This window comes from Sapajus apella, unplaced genomic scaffold (genome assembly GCF_009761245.1).
Source record: "Sapajus apella isolate SASKATOON/1434 unplaced genomic scaffold, GSC_monkey_1.0 scaffold53, whole genome shotgun sequence".
Lineage (NCBI taxonomy): Eukaryota > Metazoa > Chordata > Mammalia > Primates > Cebidae > Sapajus > Sapajus apella.
The window spans coordinates 14,900,680-14,921,231 of record NW_022436993.1 but is presented as its reverse complement, the minus strand read 5'-3'; the positions used below and the strand labels follow the sequence as shown (position 1 = coordinate 14,921,231).

At 45.8% G+C, this 20,552-nt stretch overlaps 1 protein-coding gene across 5 annotated transcripts in view; it reads left to right on the top strand.

Annotated features, from left to right (window-relative positions):
- CAMK1D (calcium/calmodulin dependent protein kinase ID) overlaps positions 1 to 20,552 on the top strand; it is a 462,154-nt gene that overhangs the window by 362,058 nt on the left and 79,544 nt on the right. The window lies entirely within an intron of this gene.

Below are 20,552 nucleotides of genomic sequence, written 5' to 3'. Positions count from 1 at the left end.
GCTATTTTATATTTTGAATAGAGATGGGGTTTCACCATGTTGGTCAGGCTGGACTGGAACTCCTGACCTCAGGTGATTTGCTCACCTCGGCCTCTCAAAGTGCTGTGATTACAGGCATGAGCCACCACGCCCAGCTCTGAGGTCTCTTTTATAAGGGCACTAATCCCATTCACAAGGGCTCCACCCTTATGACATAATAATCTCCAAAGGTTCCCCCTCCTAACCATCCCCTTGGACGTTAGGATTTCAGTATGTGCATTTTGGGAGACCAGTCCATGTAGACTTTAAGATAACTCCAAAGCATTTGAAAGGAGTCTAAGGTATAAAGTTACCCCCTGGAAGTTACAGAAGTTTGCCCTTCAGCATCCTCATCTGTAAGTGGAGAAAATCATATTTCATCAGGAAGTTATGAGGAATTCTTAGCCAAGCTCTGGGCACATGATAGCCATTTGGCAAATGTTGGTTTCTTCCCCCACGGCCTACCAAAGGATTTGGACGAGGTCAGTTCAAAGGTTCTTAGCATTTACACTTGAAGCTATAGGATTAAAATCCCTGTCCTTACAGTTTCTGGCATTAAGGCAGAAACAAAAGAAATGTAACGCATGGCACTGATCACTGAAAAGAGTGAGATCTATTGGGAACTACTTGAAACAAGAGTGACAAGTAGAAAAGAATAAACAGGGCTGGGCATGGGGGCTCACGCCTGTAATCCCAGCACTTTGGAAGGCCAAGGTGAGTGGATCACGAGGTCAGGAGTTCGAGACCAGCCTGACAAACATGGTGAAACCCCGTCTCTACTAAAAATACAAAAATTAGCTGGGCATGGTGGCATGTGACTCTAATCCCAGCTACTCAGGAGGCTGAGGCAGGAGAATTGCTTGAACCCAGGAAGCAGAGGTTGCAGTGAGCCGAGATCACGCTGCTGCACTCCAGCCTAGGCGACAGAGCAAGACTCCATCTAGGAAAAAAAAAAAAAAAAAAGAGTAAACAGGAAATGTGATTTAATAAGTACGTGACAGAATACTGAAAGTGTTTATTAGTATATGTCTAATGGAGGTACAATAGGTGCTCTCAGGGCAGGTGGAAAATCGTGTGGGCTGGAGGCTGTTCCAGAGTCCACATGGGAAGAAGAACGGTGTGAACGCAGCATGGGGAATAGAAGAAATGGACATGAAGAGGCTCAAGTCGCAGGGTGTCGGGCAGTGCATTTGTGAGTTGCAGGCCCATACATCTTAAAGCCGTCTCATTGAGCCACACTTAATTTAGAATTTGTTGTTATTTGGAAGGAGATAAGCTACAGTTTGGGAGAACTGAGATTTATTAGGTGTTTGAACGGTCTGAACAGGAGAACTGCAGAATTTTTGCTTTAAAAGGAAAAACTGTCCGACCCGTTCCATGTCACAGATAAGGTATCTGCAGCTCAGAAGGTTCAGTAGTGTCCCTGACCTCACACAGCTGGTCAATGACACACCCCAAACTAATTAAATCCTGCCTTCCCTGCATCATTTTGGGGGCATCTCATCTCAGAAAAGGTGAGGAAGGCTATCTACTTAAGAAAATAAACTGTTGAAAATACCACGGAAGTATTGATGACAAAAAGGCATACAGGAATTGCCATACAGTACCAGTGAACATGCATCTTTTGCTACTGTGTAAGCTTATCACACATCAGCCTACTTATGAACGAAAGCAAGACCTCCAAGAGGCAGAACAGTTACTATGTAAATTGACAGGAATTTTCTTTCTATTAAAATACATCATAAATAAACATATTTATATCCTTGCAGTAGTTTAAAACTCCATTAGCAGGGTTTTTTGTTTTGTTTTCTGTTTGATGCTCTGTTGCCCAGGCTGGAGTACAGTGGCATGATTTCAGCTCACTGCAACCTCTGCCTCCCAGGTTCAAGCAATTCTCATGCTTCAGCCTCACTTGTAGCTGGGATTACAGGCGCAGGCCACCATGTCTGGCTAATTTTTGTATTTTTAGTAGAGACAAGGTTTCACCATGTTGGCCAGGTTGGTCTCAAACTTTTGACCTCAAGTGATCTGCCTGCCTCAGCCTCTCAAAGTGCTGGGATTACAGGTGTGAGCCACAGCGCCCAGCCTCCCTTAGCAGGTTTTTAAGTGTGTTTCAGGACTTGTATCTTTTTGTCTTGGACTGCCTTCTCTTTTAACAGAGTGAGGAAAATGGCATCAGTATGCATGGAGAAGGGACTCTGGGGGTCAAGGTTTGTGTTTTCGGGCTTTCCGAGTCCCTGAGTAGGTTCTAGCGCCACTGAGGATCGGAGTCACTTAGAGGAGTTTTGCCTGTGCGAGGTTTCATCTGCTTTGGATTTACTACAGCTGTCACTCTGTGTCTTCCGGTGTAAGAGTGGAACGTGGTTGCTGGACAAAAGCAAAACCTTGTAAATCCACTTTAAAGAAAGCAAGTGAATACAACCCTGTTGTCCTCAACATGGAGTTAAATGGCTCTTTGGGGATAGATTCATACTTTGAAGAGCTTGACACCAGGCAGCCACTGTCTGAGCTTCAGAGGAAGGAAATGCTTCTGGGTGAGTGAAATAAAGCCCCGCTCAGGGTAGCGCGACTTCTATGGGCCTTCAGTTGGGTCTGGCCAGGTGACAGAATGTGATCCGCCTGACTTGGCGGCTGCAGGGAGCTACGGTCACACCACTGCACTCCAGCCTGGGTGACAGCAAGATCCTATCTCTTAGAAAAACAAAAAGGATGTGATCCGTCCTCGTCCCAGCATCCGCCACCTGAGATGTTTGATGTAACTGTGAAAAGAACAAAGGCATGTTTCTCTCAATCACATCTCTTTCAGCAGCCTAAACTTCACAAATGGTAACCAGCCATATTCGTCTAGTATTTTGCAGCAGAACCAAGGGTCCCACTGTGTTTCTCCTTAGCCGTGAGGACTGGGGGCAGCTGGGGAACCCTCAGAGCCACAGTTCTCTGTGGACTCGGCTTACAGATCCCTGCCTGGTACCTGGCATCATTGCCACAGGAGCCAATAAGAAAATAAGGGCAGGGGCATTTTGTCAACCCTGGATATTTGCACCCCTGGAATACGTTAATGTTAGGTTGGTGCAAAAGTAATCGTGGTTTTGCCATTACTTTTAATTTTTAGTAGAGATGAGGTTTCACCATGTTGGCCAGGTTGATCTCAAACTTTTGACCTCAAGTGAGCCGCCCACCACGACCTCCCAAAGGCCGCAATTGCTTTGTCCGCGATTATTTTTGCACCAACCTAATGTATTCTTATGTGTGCAAGTATCTGTAACTTCCATTAAGCTCAAAAGTAGGGGGTTTCCTTTCTAAACAAAAAGGACATCAGAGTAGGAGTTTTCAAGAGAGAGTAAAGTGCATTGTCAACTCAAATATATGAATCCAAACATGATTTTTAAAAAGATGATTTAGCCAGAACAGTTAGTGCTCTGACAGACTTTAACAGCTTTCTTAAAAAGGCATAAGTACCCACCGGCAATGTCAATTACTACTTTATTTTCTCAGCAGTCTTCTCTCATTTCGGCATCAGGCAGGAAAGAGCAACATCGTGAGACGTGTTCCCACCTGCTTCTGTGGGAGGAGGGATTCCAAAACTGGTCATGTGTGTCTAGCCAGCTACACACTGCTGAATAATACGATTTCTTTTTCTTTTTTTTTTTTTTTTGAGACGGAGTCTTGCTCTGTCGCCCAGGCTGGAATGCAGTGGCACGATCTCCGCTCACTGCAAATCTCCACCTCCCAGGCTCAAGCGATTCTCCTGCCTCAGCCTCCCAAGTAGCTGGCATTACAGGTGCCCACCACCATGTCTGGCTAATTTTTGTATTTTTAGTAGGGATGGGGTTTCATCATCTTGGCCAGGGTGGTGTCAAACTCCTGACCTCAGGTCATCTGCCTGCCTCAGCCTCCCAAAGTGTTGGGATTACAGGCATGAGCCACCTCGCCCAGCCTGGCTTTCAAGTATATAGACTATTTCTCTTTCTTGGGGAATATTTCTAATTCACACATGTTCAAAGTCAAATATTTCTTACATACCTCTGAGAAGTTTCAGTATCAGAGATATATTCAAAACAGCATTGGCTTCAAATAGCTAGAAGAGTATTGAATGTTCCCAAAGAAATGATAAATGTTTGGGTTGAGGGATATGCTAATTACCCTGATCTGATTACCATACATAGGCCATATAGTATATATTGCTGTGTACCCATCACTGTGTACCCCGTAAATATGTACTGTGATTATTTGTCAATTCAAAAGTAGACATTTAAACGGTGTCAGCAGCTGAGCACAGTGGCTCACGCCTGTAATCCCGGCACTTTGGGAGGCCAAGGTGGGCAAATCACCTGCGGTCAGGAGCTCAAGACCAGCCTGGCCAAGAGGGTGAAACTTTGTCGATACTAAAAATACAAAAATCAGCTAGGTGTGGTGGCACACACCTATAATCCCAGCTACTTGGGAGGCTGAGGCAGGAGAATTGCTTGAACCTGGGAGGCAGAAGTTGCAGTGAGCCGAGATCATGCCACTGCACTCCAGCCCAGGTAACAGACCGAGACCCAGTCTCAAAAAGAAAAATAATGTTAGCCATGCAGGATTTCCAAAGTCCCATTTTGTTCCACAACCATCGGTCATAACAGAATGAAATTTTGATATAAAATGTTGCACATATTTAAAATTGATATTTCCCCACCAAGAATATTTTTTGTTTTTCTTTAAATCTCATCATTTCTAAAATGGATTTACAGGCAACACTTAAAGTTTTCAAAATATAATGAATACTGATTTTTCTGCTCTCCCCACACTTCCTAAACACATTGAGAAGGAATTCTCGTAGCCAAGCCTTTCAGTATTTCACCCCTGGGCACGTGCCATATGCTTTTTTGTTTTTTCTAGCCAATAGTTAATCAAGATTGTTACTTAGCTGACCAGGAGCAGTGGCTGATGCCTGTAATCCCAGCACTTTGGGAGGCTGAGGTGCGTGGATCACCTGAGGTCAGAAGTTCGAGACTAGCCTGGCCAACATGGGGAAACCCTGTCTCTACTAAAATTATATATATATATAATTAAAATATGAAAATTAGCCAGGTGTGGTGGCACACACCTATAATCCCAGCTACTCAGGAGGCTGAGGCAGGAGAATCTCTTAAACCTGGGAGGTGGAGGTTGCAGTGAGCCAAGATCGTGCCACTGCACTCCAGCCTGGGTGACTAAGCAAGACTCCGTCTCAAAAAAAAAAAAAAAAAAATGTTTTACTTAACCTATAAAGTAAAATTGATGACATGGTAATGGTACAAATGGAATACTGTGGTTAAGCAGAAAGCCAACTTACATATTGTCAACTCTAATTAGACCTTGTTCCGAAGCAGAATTAAGAGGGACGTGTCTTAGAAAATAATTCTGTAGAAGCCATGACTAGGACACGCTCATTGTTATTAGTAATTCTTTTTATTCCACTCACCGCCCTCACTCTGTGTATATAGAGAGCAAAGCTGTGCCCAGCGCTTTCAATAATTCATGAAGTTCTCATGCTAGTTCTGTGATGGTTGAAGAAACTTGAGACTTGGAGACCTGGTGACTTGCCTCAGTGACAGAGCTTAGATTTGCTCCCATGTCTCCCAGATTCTTGAGCCCACAACCTTACCTGTGGTTTTCAAACACGGGGTAGAGTTTTGAGTTTTCACTTTTGTTTCAACAAGAATAGCTCATTTTAAAAAAATGCTTTGCACGTGTTTGTGCATCCAGGTGAGAATTCACTTGAACTCGGCCCCCTGTGCGCCCAGCTGCCCAGGGCCATGGTGAGGAGAGGCCGTATTCAATACAGGCCTTCAACAAGCCGTGCCCATGGCCGCACCCAGCCTCCCCGTCACTCTGTCCTCAGCCTGCTCAGCCTGTGTGCTCTGTAGCATGCATGGGGCAGGTGCTGATGGAGGCTGGTGGCTCATGGAGGCCAAATAGCCAGGAGCTGGGGCTTTTTGTAAAAACTCATCACCTGAGCAAGGGAAGCAAAACTAAGCCTCAATTTGATGATGGTAGGTTGCAACTTAGAGGCTTCTGAAGACTTTTTAAACCAATCTCTTTCAAGTCTAGAAATATTAAGAAGGTTATGACTTAAAATCATTAAGGCAGAATGGGTTTGTGGATCTGAGGTTAAATAATCATTTAGGGCAAAGCAGGCATCACTGGTCTGTGCTTATATAACAGTATTGCTTTTTCTTTTCTTTTTCTTCTTCTTCTTTTTTTTTGAGACATTCTCGCTCTGTTGCCCAGGCTGGAGTGCAATGGTGCAATCTTGGCTCACTACAACCTCCACCGCCCAGGTTCAAGTGATTCTTCTGTCTCAGCCTCTCGAGTAGCTGGGACTATAGGCATGCACCACTACACCTGGCTAATTTTTGTATTTTTAGTAAAGATGGGGTTTCACCATGTTGGTCAGGCTGGTCTCCAACTCCTGCCCTCATGATCTACCTGCCTTGGCCTCCCAAAGTGCTGGGATTGCAGGTGCGAGCCACCACACCCGGCCAACAATGTTTCTTCATAGCTTGCTTCGAGAAGCATTTTTACTGACAGCATGTGACTGCCTAAGCAATTTGTGTTTTGACAGTGCTTGCACTGTGATTGTTAATAATGTGCACCGGCCCATGATGTGTTATGGAACAAGCCCCATAGTTGGGATGATAAAACATTCAGAGGCCTGAGTTACACACAACAGACAAGAGTGTCCTCTGGACACAATCTTTCCTATTATGGTGGTTCCTGGAAACACACCACAGCCTTCAACACAACTGCCAACATCAACGCAGTGAGGTCTTTTTATTTAATTACCTACAAGGGCAGAATATGGCGTTTCACTATGTATCATAGGATGTACCTAACAGCCGGGAAATGTTTCCGATGTGTCAGGTTTCTAAGTTGATCAGAACCTTTTTTTTTTTTTTTTTGCGACTGAATCTTGCTCTGTCATCCAGGCGGGAGTGCAGTGGTGCGGATCTCAGCTTGCTGCAACCTCTGCATCCCGGCTTCAGGTGATTCTGGCTTCAACCTCCTGAGTAGCTGCGACTACAGGCATGCACCACCACACCCAGATAATTTTTGTATTTTTAGTAGAGACGGGGTTTCACCATGTTGGCCAGGCTGGTCAGGAACTCCTGACCTCAGATGATCTGCCTGCCTCGGCCTCCCAAAGTACTGGGATTACAGGTGTTAGTCACCATGCCCAGCCTTGATGACAGCCATTTAACTTGACAAATGTGTCAAATGCTTCCCTGTGAGTAAAACAGAGATGGTGCCTCCATAGCACTGAGTTTCGACTCCAGATTTGTCATGTGAGTTAGAGGGCTTATTGAGTCACTGCATTGCCTTTCTTAGTAAATGCAGCAGATTTGCATTATTGTTAGATTAAAGATTTAAGGAGACGCTGCATGTTTTTCTGGCTACCCTCTTGGTGCTGACGTTTTGCAGGGACAGCCCAGTTTGCATTCTAAGCCTTCTTGACTGCATGGAGAGATTCTTGGGCAGCGCTAGTTATATCTGTACAAATCTTTGAACTGTGTTATAATTTAGTCCATTAGCAGAGCCCTAAACTGGGAGTCATTGACCACTGCAGGGCCAGAGTCACCTGTGATTGTGTGTTGGCACTGGAGAGCCATGTTTAAGATCCCTGACGGGATCTACGTAGAGACTGCGGGTTGTGAGCTACTATGTGTTGAAGAAGGGATCCAGTATTGCATTATTGGTGCGATAATAAGACTAAGCCTGACATTTGGCTTCTACAGTCATCATAAGGGGCTAATGGCTTTGCCGTGTGGACAGCTGCATCAGATTAGGCAGATTGATTTCGCTAGCTGCCCTTTCAATTCCACTCAGCACCGTCACCCCGTATTTTTCATGCCACAGAGCTGCATGCCTTGGCCACTGAAGTGAGGGACTCCCTGGAGGTTGCTGCTGGTGTGTGGCTTTGGGACTGTGTGTGTGTGTGTGTGTGTGCACGCGCGCCTGTGTGCATGCACACCTCTGCCTTGGCTCACTCTTCAGACAGGTGTCTGCCTACAGAAAAGTCCAAAAGACATTCCGGTACTGAATATGATCATTTGCAGATCACTTCTGAAGTGAATGATGGTAACTACTACAAATTCTGTAATAAGAGGGAACAAGTTAAAAAGATACTGTTATGCATGGAAAAACTGAAAAGTCATTGAAATCGTGGTTACTTCCTTACTAAAGTTATTAATATTCGGCCTGCTGCTGTCCTTTGTGCCTTCATGTCATCGTGGTTGGGCACCATAGAATTCCAAGAAGAAAGGAGCTTTGGAGCCTGTGGTGGGGCAGTCCTGTGCATGCTTTTCCTTCAGCAAATCTGGCTGAATGTGTGCTGAGTACCCGTGGCTGTTCTAGGTTACGAAACACAAGATCTCCACCTTAGGGCGGGGCACGGTGGCTCACGCCTGTAATCCCAGCGCTTTGGGAGGCCAAGACGGGCAGATCACAAGGTCAGGAGATCGAGACCATCCTGGCCAACATGATGAAACCCCGTCTCTATGAAAAATACAAAAGTAAGCTGATGTGGTGACACATGCCTGTAATCCCAGCTACTCGGGAGGCTGAGGCAGGAGAATCACTTGAACCCAGGAAGCAGAGGTTGCAGTGAGCCAAGATCAGGCCACTGCACTCCAGCCTGGTAACAGAGTGAGATACTGTCTCCAAAAAAAAAAAAAAAAAAAAAAAAAAGATCTCCGCCTCTGTGGAGCAGGAGGGAGATAGTCCCAGTAAACATAATAAATAGGCCAGTGCCGTAGCATGTTAGCAGGTGCCGAGCACCTATAGGACAGATTAAAGTGGGACCGAGCACAGTGGCTCATGCCTGTAATTCCAGCACTTTGGGAGGCCGAGGCAGGCGGATCACTTGAGGTCAGGAGTTCGAGACCAGCCTGGTCAACATGGTGAAACTGCATCTCTACTAAAAATACAAAAATTAGCTGGGCATGGTGGGGGGCACCTGTAGTCCCAGAAACTTGGGAGGCTGAGGCAGGAGAATCAGTTGACCCCAGGAGACAGAGGTTGCAGTGAGCCAAGATCACACCACTGTGCTCCAGTCTGGTTGACAAAGTGAGACTCCCATCTCAAAATAAAAAAAAGCCTGGGCTGTAGATACACATTGGGGATGGAAGAGATCATTGGTGTATTGATTTGAACCTTCATCCACGGGCCAGGATGAGCGCATCAAGGTAGTGAGGGCAGACGGAGGAAAGGGCCACACACTGAGCTGTGGAGCTGTCCAACATTAACAGCTGGGGAGAAGAGGAGGAATCTGGAAAGGACGCTGAGAAGGGGTGGCTGGCGGGTAGGCAGAAAATCAATAGCAGTACCGTGGAAGGTAAGTCAAGAAAGTGTTGCAAGGAGGAAGGAGTGATCTCCAGGGTCCAGTCCCACTGGTAGCTCAAGTAAGATGAGAACAGAACTGACGGCTTCGTTCAGCAACGTAGAATCATGACACTTGTGATTTTGACGAAAACACTGCCAGCGAAGTGCTACGGCCAAAAGCTTGATTGGAGGCGAACGTTCTGTAAAGTCTCCTGGGGAGAGGATTTCAGTGTGTGAATAAAAGAGTATGTTTGAGACACTTGGCTGCAAAGGAGAATAGAGAAATCGGGCAGTAGCTGGGAGGGGAAATGAGATAAAGATAAGGATTTGGTTTGGTTTGTTTTAATGAGAAAACATACAATTTATTTGTGTTCCGATAAAAGTGAACCAGCAGAGAGAAGGGAAGGCAGTGCTGTTAAAGAAAGTGGAGAGAATTACTCAAACCGGGTCCTCGAGCGTTGGGGCGGGAATGAGATCTAGCGTACGCACAGAGGGACTGGCTTTAGAGGGACCATGCTTCCTTCTCTAGGAAGGGACAGAATGCGGAGTAACTTGGTGCAGATGCTTCTGGTGGTGACGTCTGTGGGAATTCTCTTCTGATCTGTTTTCTCAGTGAAAGTGGAAGCCAGGTCACCTGCTGTAAGTCTTGGAAAACGGAGATTGGAAAAGACGAGAAGTTGTGAAATCGTTGTTGGAGAAAAGTCACGAAAGTGAATGGACTAGAGAAATAAAGGCATCAGGGGTCAGCATGATCAGGAGTTTAAAGCAAGCCTCTATGTCCTTCCATCTCATGTTCAGCTGCACGAGATGGTGCAGGCACAAAGGAGGTAGAGTTGTGTCTAACCACAGCCATGGGTTTGCCCAGTAAATAAGACAGGAAGAGGAGGGAGGATGTGTGAAAAGGAGCGGCTGTGATCAGCTCTGGAATCTCAGGGAGCAGCAGAGAGCATGAAGATGGCTGGTAACCGTGAACAGATGACAGATGGGAAGATGGATTGGAGGTCCCAGTGGGACTGGGGATTACTGGAATCTGGGTATTAGAAGGAGTGGGCTGGAAAGATTGAAGGTGGAGATCAGAGAAGAGGCTGCCTGATGGTGAGATTTAGGATGGGGTTGCAGTTCCTGGTAATGACAAGGTCTAGGACATGACCACAAACCCGAATGGGTGATTAGGTAGGGAGGAGGACTGAATTGGACTCCATTCAAATACCTGAGAGACCCAGATGTGGGTAGGGTCAACCCCATGTGTGTTGACATTTGTAGGTACCAAAATAGGAATGTGCTGGACAGTATGACAGTGAGTGAGGAGCTGAAGTTGTTGAAAAATAAGGGACATGATCTGTGTATTAGTCCATTTTCATGCTGCTGACAAAAACATACCCAAGGCCGCATGCAATGGTTCACACCTGTAATCCCAGCACTTTGGGAGGCCGAGGCAGGTTGATCACCTGAGGTCAGGAGTTTGAGACCAGCCTGACCAACATGATGAAACCCTGTCTCTACTAAAAATACAAAAATTACCCAGCGTGAGGGCGGGCACCTATAATCCCAGCTACTCAGGAAGCTGAGGCAGAAGAACTGCTTGAACCCGGGAGGCGGGGGTTGCAGTGAGCCGAGATCATGCCATTGCACTCCAGCATGGGGGACAAGAGAGAGACTTCGTCTCAAAAAAAAAAAAAAAAGGCATACCCAAGACAGGGAAGAAAAAGAGGTTTAATTGGACTTACAGCTCCGCATGGCTGAGGAGGCCTCAGAATCATGGCAGGAAGTGAAAGGCTCTTCTTACATGGCGGCCGCAAGAGAAAATGAGGAACAGGCAAAAGCAGAAACCCCTGATAAAACCATCAGACCTCTTGATACTTACTTAATATCATGAGAAAAGAATGGGAAAGACAGGCTCCCAGGATTCAATTGCCTCCCCCTGGGTCCCTCCCACAATGCGTGGGAATTCTGGGAAATACAATTCAAGTTGAGATTTGGGTGGGGACACAGCCGAACCATATCAGTCTTGTTCACAGCAACCACGAGGGGCAGTGGTACTAGCATCCAGTAGAATCATCTAGAGCCTATGATTACAGTGCAGGTGATGGAGCCACCAGGGACCTCATGTGAGGTCTTCACTCCACCGCTCACATCTGACAAGCCCCTAACCGCCCTCCTTCTCAATTTCATCATCTGTTGAATGGAGGCAATAGTACATGCTTCAAAGATGGGGCAGTTCGGAGGGTTAAATTAGATAATGTACAAAAAAATGTGAAGCATGGTTCCCGGCATATAGCGATTATGATATATACGATGTCACTCCCTGCTTCAAATCTTTGTGCAAAACCCTATGCCTCCAGTTGGAGGATAGTGGCGGTTTACCTTTATATTCTCATATGGCACCAGTTGTTTTCTAAGTAAGGTTTATTTGCCACCTTTTCTGAGCCTTTGTTTCACAGTAGGATGAGGGTAAATTGAAGGAGGACCAGTGAAGCTAGACAGATAGTCTAACAGCTGAGAGAGACCAAGAAGACACCTTCGTTAGTAGCAGTGGAGCTGGAGATAGAAGGAGGGAATAGTAATGTTTTAAGAGAAAAGCTGCAGAATTAAAAGCGTGAGTTAATGCGGGGTGGGGAGTTGTAGACCATCTCCCAGGTTTCTGGCTTCGCTGACCAGGTGGATGACATTAAAAGCACAGCAGGAAATTCTCAACACTTCCTGGCAAAGAAAAGCTTCTTTAATTGAATTTCCATCAGACTTGGCAATAATCAGATCATGGGCTCATTTCATCAATCGTCATTGACATTCAGGATTAGCCATTCCACAGTGTGATAGCCACGGAAGAAGTATAACACCAGGTAATGTTGTAGAAGCATCAGAATGAAAATGCCAGCTCTTCGTTCAGTCAGTTTCACTTATGTTATGCCGTACACCCGAACCCAATTTGTTTGTTTTGAATGAGAGTGTGTGTGTGCATTTCTTTGAACTATTTGGCTCAAATGGTTCCATGATTCCTGAATGGAATTTGCTTTTTTGTTTTGGCCAAAGAATTGAAGATGTTCATTTTATTATTTCAAAACCATATGTATCTATTATTATGTACACTCATTTTCTAAATTATGTAACAGTTTTTGAAAGACCAGAGATTTCAAGGTGGGATGATCAAATCGTAAGCATCTCCAGGATTATGGATGAAGCCCCCTGTGGTGGGCTAAATCCAAGATCTCTTGCACTTCCCCGAGCAGTGGTTTGTGTTAAATTATAGACACAGGCCGTGTGTGCTGGCTGTTGCCTATAATCCCAGCACTTTGGGAAGCCAAGGTGGGCAGATCACTTGAGGTCAGGAGTTCCAAGCAGCCTAGCTAACGTGGAGAAACCCCGTATGTACTAAAAATACAAAAAAATTAGCATGGTGGATGCCTGTAGTCCCAGCTACTTGGGAGGCTGAGGCAGGAGAATAACTTGAACCTGGGAGGTGGAGGTTGCAGTGAGCCAAGATTATGCCACTGCACTCCAGCCTGGGTGACAGAGCAAGACTGTCTCAAAAAAAAAAAAAAAAAAAGCACAAACCTCTTTGACTTGGCTGTATCCCTCTTTGACTCGGGTATGAGAAAAATTTCAGAGCTGTGTTGTGACATGCTTCCCGCAAGTCCAGAGAACTTCATGGCCTGGCTTTGGGTGCCGACCTCCCACTATTCCCCATCTTAGATTTAATCCTCTCCTTAGCCTGATTTTTCTTACTTGTATCAAATCTGCTTTCTCTTTCTGTGTTTTCTGCATCCTTTCAAGCTGCTGTCTGAACAGCAGCTCTGCTCTCTAGAACAGAGTTGGGCAGAAAAAGTAGCTCATTATTCGTGGATTTGGGCATTTGGACAGGTCTCTCCCTGCACCTCGAAGAGTGCCTGCCACAGAATAAACATTCAGTAAGCATTTAGTAAAACGGTAAACATTTGCTTGTTTCCATCTGTGCAGTGCAGGTGTGATTCCAAGCATTTGCCTAGCCTGCAGTGCCTTGGAATAACAGGATGTTGATAGTAACAATGCGGGTAGCTTTTGCTGAGTGCTTCTCTGTGTCTGCTTTTCATAGGTCTTTTTTCTTTTTTTTTTTTTTTTGAGATGGAGTTTCGCTCTTGTTACCCAGGCTGGAGTGCAATGGCGCGATCTCGGCTCACCGCAACCTCCGCCTCCTGGGTTCAGGCAATTCTCCTGCCTCAGCCTCCTGAGTAGCTGGGATTACAGGCACACACCACCACGCCCAGCTAATTTTTTGTATTTTTAGTAGAGACGGGGTTTCACCATGTTGACCAGGATGGTCTCGATCTCTTGACCTAGTGATCCACCCGCCTCGGCCTCCCAAAGTGCTGGGATTACAGGCTTGAGCCACCGCGCCCGGCCTATAGGTCTTATTTCGTCTCCTGATGATCCTAAGAGATAAGTGCAATAGTTATGCCTGTTTTACAGATGTGAGTTTAAGGAAGGGAAGTATCTTTTTAAATTCAGGCAGCAAGAAACAGAGGAGCAAACCTCCACTTCACCACTGCCCTGCAATGCCATGTCCAAGGGACAGCGATGGCAGAAGCCTGGCTCCCTAAAAGGAGCTGGTCACTCTCGCCTCTAGTGGTACCAACCCTCTCTCTGTACTAGACCCGATGCTGAATGTCCTGCTGTGACCTTGAAGCAACAAACAACATGCTGAGATGTGGAGCTGGCAGCCTGGCAGGTTCTAATCCCCAGAGAGTTGTGGGGTGGCACAGTCAGCATTTTTTTTTTTTAAGAAATAAAAAATTAAGAAGCTGTGACCTCTCCTTCGCCCTCCGGATACTCCATTACTGAGGGGGTGAGAGATGGCTGGCACCACATTCAGATCGGAAAGGAAAGAGAAGGTTAAGCTGATTTTGATTGAAATTCCACTGTAGGCACACGGAGGAATTTTAATGTAGTACTGAGCCAGTGAATGCTGTGTGTTCCTCTGGTTGAGACTTGGCACTGGAGCGCATGCAGGGGACAGCCAGATCTGCAGCAAGTCTTTCTTCATGCAGAAAGTTCCATCATGGCGCCAAACGCCAGGACTTCCAGAGAGCCTCCAAGCAGCCTACAAGCTTCTTGCCCAATGAGGAGGACCACGCTCTCGTTTTTTTTGTTTTGTTTTTTTTTAAGACAGAGTCTCACTCTGTTGCCCAGACTGGAGTGCAATGATGCAATCTCGGCTCACTGCAACCTCCACTCCCTGGTCCAAGCGATTCTCTCTGCTTCAGCCTCCTGAGTAGCTGGGATTACAGGTGCATGCCACTATGCCTGGCCAATTTCTGTATTTTCAGTAGAGACGAGGTTTTACCGTATTTGCCAGGCTGGTCTGGAACCCCGGACCTCAGGCGTCCCAAAGTGCTGGGATTATAGGCACGAGCCACCACACCCAGCCTCCGCTGTCACTTTCCTCCTCTCTCACCCCCCCTCAGCTGCTCTTCTCCCCTATTTTGGCACGACCCTGCTCACGTGTCCTGTCTCCTTCCACCACCTTCCCCTCTGTGTCCCCAAGAAGTGGTGTAAGAGCAACATGTGCCGCCAAGTGGCCTCGCCCCAGAAGCTCAGGGCTCTGACTGTTGACTAGATAAGCATCATAATTCTGTTCAGCTGGATAATTCTATTCAGCGAGATCTAGTAAAAGTAATACTGACAATTTATTGTTTTTTTTAAAGCAATTCATTTCTAGAAGTGTAAAGCAAATTATTATATCATTAAAAGTTTTCTGGCACTTCTTAAATAAGATTTGTATTTTAACATTTTGGAAAATATTATAATACAAAACCCGACAGAGAATACATGAAAAATGAATAAGAAATCAATTTCATAAGCTTAGGTAGAAGTGCCTGCTGTATGCATTTACTTTGACATGGTGTGCTTCCAAACTTTTTTTCTTCCTCCAAAACGTTTTCTCCCTTCTGGACTGCTTCTCTTGACGAATAGCACTATCATGTCCTTGGCCGCTGTCGCCAGAGCCAGCATGGTGTTTAATTTAGTCAAGACTCCTTTGGTTGCCAGTGAGAGAAACCCGTCAGGAACCGGCAGAACTGAGCGTCTGCCTCCAGGACAAACAGCCCCTGTGTTTCTCTCTCCTGATCAGGCTCCTGGTCTCCAGTCCTCTCGTCCTCTCCTCTCTGCCTGTTGGTTCATTTTCTGTTTCCATGGAGGAGCTGGACCACGGCCGCGAGCTGCTCCAGGGTTGATTCATTCTAGCTTAGGTATACAAGAGAACAGCGGGCATCCCCGGAACAGTCTCAGTGCGTGCAGCTGCAGGGGAGGGCACGAGTGTGCGTAGCCTGAGTCACCGGCGGGGGGCTGGACAGACACACATCAGCATCTCTAACGTTGCCCCTGGGCCTTCCTCCCACCCTCCCCCCATCCGATCAGCTACGGCCTTCTGACCTCTCTCTTGTCAGGGTGTTTGCTTTCCTTCCCTCCCTGTTCCTGTCCTGGGCTGGCCTTGACTCTTTCTGCTAGCCAGGGGCAGCAGCCTCGTGACAGTTTCCATACCCCCCGTTATTTCCCTAGCCTATGCTTCACATAGAATGATTGTCCTAGACAGAAACTTGAGCATGAGATATTTCTGCCCAAAGCGCTGTCAGGTCTCTGTCATCGTTAGAATGAAGTCCCAAGTCAGGGCCCTTCCTCACTACCCTGGGCTGCACTACCCGGTGATACAGGCTGTCTTACGTTCCCCAGACCCCTGCCCTTTTCTTTCTTTGGAGCTTTGGAGACTACGGTCCTCTCAGCTTGCAAAGTCCCACCTCACTTTCCCCGGGTCTCAGCTGAAACCTTCCTTGGCCTTGCCTCTTACTTCTGCCTGTGACCTCACTCACTGCTCTGCCGTCCGCTCCCTTTCACACCTCTGTTCTTGGCAGTACGTATTAGAAATGTTCATTTGTATCATTGTTGAAAATTATCAGTAATTGTGACTATGACTGGAGCCTAGATTCGACAGCATTTTACTCACTTTGGACAAAGGGGACATAAGCTGCAAGATAAACGCAAATATAAAATACTTTTAAGAATGGCTGGCCGGGCGCAGTGGCTCACGCCAGTAATCCAGCACTTTGGGAGGCGGAGGTGGGTGGATCACAAGGTCAGGAGGTTGAGACCAGCCTGGCCAACATGGGGAAACCTTGTCTCTACTAAAAATACAAAAATTATCCGTGGATGGTAGCACGCGACTGTAATCCCAGCTACTCGGGAGGCTGAGGCAGGAGAATTGCTTGAACCTGGGAGGCGGAGGTCGCAGTGAGCTGAGATTGTGCTACTGTACTCCAGCCTGGGCGACAGAGCGAGACTCTGTCAAAAAAAAGGCTGTTGTAGCACCTAAAATAAACAAACACATGAGTTTACTGAACTCGTATTCCAATTGTACAACATAAGACTACTATACCATACACCAGAATAAATTCTAGATGGATTAAAGAATAACTAAATATTCACAGATGCACAAAATGTATACGTTAATAACATTTTAAAATAAAATAATGTACTAGTTAGTGTAAAATCAAAAATTAAACCATGAAGTCTTTGGGAAGAAATATTTGTGAGCTCTTGGAAACAAAGACCCTTCCTCAAGAAAATAAATAGTCAAGGAATGTGTAGACAGATGGAATTTCCTGATAAAATAAAAAAATATCTAGGTGACAATGCATGAGAAATACAATTAAAGGATAAATAGTGAACCATAAAAAATATTTAAGAAATTATGATAGACCCCAGGATTAATATCCTTACCATAGTAAGAGTTCGTAAGAGTTTCTATCAATAAGAAGACGTTTGAACCTTGGGTAACTAGTGAACAAGAGACTCAGAGAGACTTTTGGTGGTCGTGAAGGAGACGTGAGCACTGTCCTGTCAGTCTTTTGTCCAGTGGTGTCGTTATTTTTCTAGGAATGGCATCATCCAAAATGTAAACAAAGATATTTACACCAACTTGATCTGTTTATTTTTATTTATAATAACAGAAATATCCACAGGGAGTGTATCATTAAAAAAAAAATTATCCTAGCTGGACACAGTGGCTCACGCCTGTAATCTTGGCACTTTGGGAGGCCGAGGCAGGTGGGCCACGAGGTCAGGAGATCAAGATCATCCTAACATGGTGAAACCTTGTCTCTCCTAAAAATTAAAAAAATTAGCCGAGCGTGGTGGCACGTGCCTGTAGTCCCAGCCTCTTGGGAGGGTGAGGCAAGAGAATTGCTTGAACCTGGGAGGCGGAGGTTGCAGTGAGCCGAGATCAATCCACTGCACTCCAGCCTGGGTGACAGAGCAAGACTTCATCTGAAAAAAAAAAAATTATTCTATAACCACACATAAGATTATGCAAATTTCAAAATTACTTTATGAGGTATCTATGAATGTTGGGAAACATTTGTAATATAACATTACTTGAAAAGTTCGGCTGGGTGTGGTGGCTCACGCCTGTAATCCTAGCACATTGGAAGGCTCATGGATTGTTTGAGCCAAGGAGTTTGACACCAGCTTGGACAACATGGTGAAACCTTGTTTCTGCAAAAAATACAAATATTAGCCAGGTGCGGTGGTGCATACCTGTATTCTCAGCTACTCAGGAAGCTGAGATAGGAGAATCACTTGAGCCCAGAAGGCAGAGATTGCAGTGATCCCTGAGTGTGTGCCCACACTCTAGCCTGGGCAACAGAGAGAAACCCTGTCTCAGAAAAAAAGATTAATACAAAATGAGATATGTACTTTTTTTGTTTTTTTCGCCTTGAGACAGAGTCTTGCTCTGTCACCCAAGTTGGAGTGTAGTGGCGCGATCTTGGCTCACTGCGACCTCCGCCTCCCAGGTTTAAGCAGTTTTCCTGCCTCAGCCTCTAAAGTAACTAGGATTATAGGCATGTGCCACCACACCTGGCTAATTTTTTTTTAAAGATTTTTAGTAGAGATGGTGTTTTACCTTGTTGGTCAGGTTGGTCTCGAACTCCTGACCTCAGGTGATTCACCTGCCTTGGTCTCCCAAAGAGCTCCAATTACGTGTGTGAGCCACTGTGCCTGGCTGAGATATATACTTTGATCTTAATATAACTTAAAAAAAAGATTGAAAGGATAAAGGCAAAAAATGAGAGGGTGTGGAGTCTGGGATGACTTTGGAGTTTCGTGTGCTTTGTATACATTCCATATCGTCTGTACTGAGCATGTACTATTTATAATCAGAAATTTCAGAAGACCCCTAATCGTACGGTACTCTCTTGGTCTCAGTTCGTGACAGCTCAGCTGTTCACCAGTCGAATCATTTTTCCTTGCTGTAACTTGGTTGCCTTATCCTTAAAATAAGGCCAACAATAGCTTCCCCATGAGAAGCAAGTGGAATTCGTGTGGTTGCACAAATATTTTGGAAAAGTCAAAGATTTACAGCAACCATGAGCTGGACGATGGTATTACTTATGCCAGATACATTTTCTAATTTGTAAAAATATGATCTGAGGTGGGAACCGAGTAGTCCTGTGTGCCATTTCATCCCGTCATTGGGCATTATTTGTTTGCCTTCCTTCTGTGAATCTGTCTGTGGCCAGCTCCTCCCTGGGGCCTCCCCTCTGCCCTCCGTTTGGGCAACTCTCTCTGACATTCCTGGTGTAGGACTGTGGAAAGGCACGCAAAGGCCAGCTATGAGGAAAATGTACAGACCTTTTTTTGTAAATAAATGATTGTTTCATGGAGGTAACCACGTCAAGGGAGAGAGGCAAGATCAGAAACCAGAAGATGGGCTGGGCGCAGTGACTCACACCTGTGATCCCAGCACTTTGGGAGGCAGAGGCAGGTGAATCACCTGATGTCAGGAGTTCGAGACCAGCCTGGGCAACATGGTAAAACCCCATCTCTACTAAAAATACAAAACTTAGCTGGGCGTGGTGGTTGGGCACCTGTAATCCAAGCTATTCAAGTGGCTGAGACAGGAGAATTGCTTGAACCCAGGAGGCAAAGGTCGCAGTGAGCTGAGATTGTGCCAGTGCACTCCAGCCTGGGAAACAGAGAGAGATCTGGCTAAAAACAGCAACAAAAACAAAGAAACAACAACAATAAAACCAGGAGATAGAGTCAGAGAGGCAGGCAGGGACTGATGAGGCTGTTACTTGTGAAGCTGGGAATTTGAACAAGACATAAATAGCTGGGCCAAGGTAGTTCAAGATTTGGGGAGGCAGAGCCTCTTTTGGAGAGATCTCTGGGTTTTTTTGCATAGGACGCACACGTTCCATGGTGCTGGGTACTGAGTTGAACCTGGCATGACAGGAGCAGTCACTCACATCCCTTTGGTTGAGGACTCTTTAGTGCAGCACCAACCTCCATCTACTTTGCCAATGAGAGTTAGTCATCATGAGCTAGAACGAAATTTCAAATGAGATTGGGAATTTTCTTAAGCAAGGCGATTTCAGATAATTGGTGCTTCCTGGACTGCCTAATGGAAGGGGATTTTCCACATCATCCTTTTGATGGAAGAGACTGAAAATGTGGCATGCACTCAAATGCTCCCATATCTGTGACTTTAAATCATTTAATCACCAAAATCGTATTATCTTCCTGCCTACAGGCATTCTAGCAGAGGCTGTAAGTGTGTTAAATGCAGGAAGCACATGGATTCTAAATTCAAGTGTGGGTACGGACTTCCCTGGCATCTCCTTGCCTCTCTGAGAGCCTGGGTGCTCTCAGATTTTCCCGTATTCCTTTCTTCGTGCTTAGCAGAGACCACGTGCTCTCAGAAAAATTACGAACCACCAGGTTAGACTAAGTTCAACAAATCCCTCTGCACAGATGGGTAAATACATCTGATAGTCCTTACTGGACAGCCAGGAAGGCACTGGTCAAGCTGAACCAGGCTCCTGCCCCTGAGATTCAGGGGCAGTGGGGGCTGCCCAAGTCTTGGCTTGCCTTGCTCTGTTTCTTTCTACCACGGACAGCAAATTTGGTATGAGCTACAGTCTGTGAAACATCAGGTATGTTTTCCCGTGGTGCTTCTGTTCTGGGAACTTTTTGGTTTTCTTATTTCTTATGAAAAATGTTCAGAATTTACAGATGTAGAGAGAACATGTCATGAGCCTCTGTCTTAGGTCTGTTTCCCTGGAAACAGCCTCTGAAGCAGAGGTTTGGGAGCAGGTGGTTTTCTGCGGAGAGTCTCCAGGATAAGCATCTTCTGGGAAGGGAGGGAAGCAGGAGAGGGCCAGGGA